Source organism: Giraffa tippelskirchi, chromosome 9 (genome assembly GCF_054371585.1).
Source record: "Giraffa tippelskirchi isolate mGirTip1 chromosome 9, T2T-mGirTip1v1.2.pri, whole genome shotgun sequence".
NCBI classification, from domain to species: Eukaryota; Metazoa; Chordata; class Mammalia; order Artiodactyla; family Giraffidae; genus Giraffa; species Giraffa tippelskirchi.
The window spans coordinates 70,444,688-70,447,353 of record NC_137283.1 but is presented as its reverse complement, the minus strand read 5'-3'; the positions used below and the strand labels follow the sequence as shown (position 1 = coordinate 70,447,353).

The window sequence follows — 2,666 nt, the reverse complement described above, 5'->3', positions numbered from 1 at the left end:
AGCATATGTGCCACACTCTCGGCATCTTTTGGTGCTAGGACCCTGAACGCTAGAAGAGTGGCTAGTGAGAAACTATAGAAATTGGAGTGGACCTCACTCGAGAGCAAAGTTGAGGCAAGGGTTTATTTTTGTCTGGGGAGGGGTTGTCCTCAGGCAGGGGTCTGGGGTGGGGAGACCTGTTAAAGTGAGAGGGTAGGTGGGCAGACGTATGTTTCCACAAGTGTGTTAGGATCTGAGTGGTGAGCCCATGGAATTCCTCCCCAGCCCGCATTTGTGTACTAAACTTGGAAGCCCTGCAGTGAATCTCTAGTGGGTAAGGCTGAAAGGCAAAATGCCCCCGAATCATTTGCATCCAGATCCCTTTAGTCCAGGGCCAGATCGAAAGTGCGTGTGGGGCTTCATCAAGGGGAATTCCCCGAGAAAAGTGTCAGTGGTTGGATGTCGGGAGTGGGAGTGAGCACGCCCTTGGATGCCTCAGCCAATGAGGAGCTTGCACGTGCGGGAGTGGGGCTATGGGAAAGCCATCAAAGGACCGATGGGACGGGGCCCAGGCCCTTTTTTGGAGATGGACCATCTGAGAGAAGGAGGCGTCATCGTGCAGCTGCAGGTAGGAGATAGAAACCCTTGTGGGCATTTTTTGCAGAGACCCGGGGGCTGCTTCTGCATATGGGGGAGGTGCGAGTCTGTCTCCCTTCAACGCCTTAGCTGGAGGGCCAGGTTGTCGTCCAAGAACCGCTGGTGCGAATGCCCTTCAGGGACCCTCTGTACCTGTCGGGCCGTCGCTAGTGGTTGGGAGCCCCCAGTTGGGTGACTTGGCTCCTGGGTCAGCAGGGCTGGCGCCTGGCCAGAAAATCTCTCTGAGTTGGAGGGGGCCATGGGGGTGGGGGCTGGTCTTCAGAATCTGGGGAACACCTGCTACGTGAATGCAGTGCTGCAGTGTCTGAGCCACACGCCACCCGTGGCCAGCTGGATGGTGTCCCAGCAGCACGCCACCATCTGTCCAGCCCGCACCTCCTGCACCCTCTGTGCCATGCAAGCTCACGTGACCCGAGCCCTCCTTCACCTGGGAGAGGTGATCCGGCCCCACAAGGACCTGCTGGCGGCCTTCCACAGACACCAGCAGGAAGATGCCCACGAGTTTTTGATGTTCACTCTGAATGCCATGCAGCAAGTGTGCTTGAGCGCATCCCAGCTATCGGGCCATCCCTCCGAGAACACCGCCCTCATCCGTCAGATCTTCGGGAGGACTTGGAGGTCTCAGATCCAGTGTCTCCACTGCCTCGGTGTTTTGGACACGTTCGAGCCTTATCTGGACATCAGCCTGGATATCACGGCGGCTCAGAGTGTGGAGTAAGCTCTGAGAGAGTTGGTGAAGCCCGAGAAGCTGGACGCTGAAAATGCCTATGACTGTGGCATTTGTCTCCGGAAGGCTCCTGCCACCAAGAGGTTGACTTTGTACAGCACCTCCCAGGTCCTGGTGCTGGTGCTAAAGTGGTTCACACAGGGGAGCGGGGCCAAAAGGGCTCAGGAAGTGCACTATCCCCAGTGCCTCGACATGCAGCCCTACACTTCTGAGCAGAAGGCAGGGCCACTGGGCTACGTGCTCTATGCCGTGCTGGTGCACTCCGGATGGAGTTGTGAGCAAGGACACTACTTTTGTTACGTCCGAGCAGGCAATGGCCAGTGGTATAAGATGGACGATGCCAAGGTGACCGTCTGTGATGAGACTGCTGCCCTGAGCCAGAGTGCCTACGTCCTCTTCTATGCCTGGGAGGGTGCGTTGGGAGGGAGTGCTGGGGGAGGGCCAGCGATCCCCCTCGGGGCTGACCCCACAGACCCTGGGGAGCCTGCAGGAGATGCCAGCGGCAGAGCTCCTGGGTCAGAGGGGTCCCCGGGGGACACAGGGTCGAAGAAATAAGCTTAGAGCAGTGGAGACGTCTCCAAGAACACAACTGAGCGAAGCCTGCCTTCGACCTCCGCAAGGTCCAGTCTGCCCTGCCTGCCGGTGCAGTCGTGGTTCACCAGTCCAACCACGGAGGAGGGAGAAACGGAAAGCTGCCCAAACAGGAGCATGACCGGTTCGAACGTCCCAGCACAGACGCCCCGCCTCCGGGGTGGATGAATGTCGGCAATGGCCCTTGTGCCAGCGGGAGGGCCAGAGTGACCAAGAGGAAGAAGAGGAAGGCACGGTCATCTCTGGGGCTGCGGTGGTAGGTAGGTTGTGACGCACATGCGTGCAGATGCCAACACCCCCTTGCGGCACGCACTGTGTGACGCACCAAGAGTTCCTCCGGGCGGTGTCCATGATGCAGCCTCCTGGAAAAAGTCGGGGCCTGGAGTGTGCCCGGGGCCTCGGTGTTCAGTTGGAACGTGTTCGTGCCTGAGCGCCTGAGCTCTGGAGGGCTGGCTCTGATGGGAAATTACTGGAGAAGATGGGGTGCATGACAGGGCCTGAGCATGGTCCGAGATTCTCCCGCTTCTGCGCGTGTGGGAGAGTCCTCCCTGGATGGGGTGTGTGTGTGTTTGCCTTTCTTTCCCCATCTCCATTCACGGGCCGCACCGCTGGCTGCTGGTGAGTGACGTGGCCTGGAGACGCCTCACAGAAGGCTCACGGCCAGCCGAGCAAGGAGACGATGTCCTGAGCCCTTTGGGGGGCAGGGGGGAGT

At 59.3% G+C, this 2,666-nt stretch overlaps 1 pseudogene; it reads left to right on the top strand.

Annotated features, from left to right (window-relative positions):
* Window positions 1–481: 481 nt before the first annotated feature.
* LOC145521874 (ubiquitin carboxyl-terminal hydrolase 17-like protein 6) lies at window positions 482–1,918 on the top strand (annotated as a pseudogene).
* Window positions 1,919–2,666: the final 748 nt, after the last annotated feature.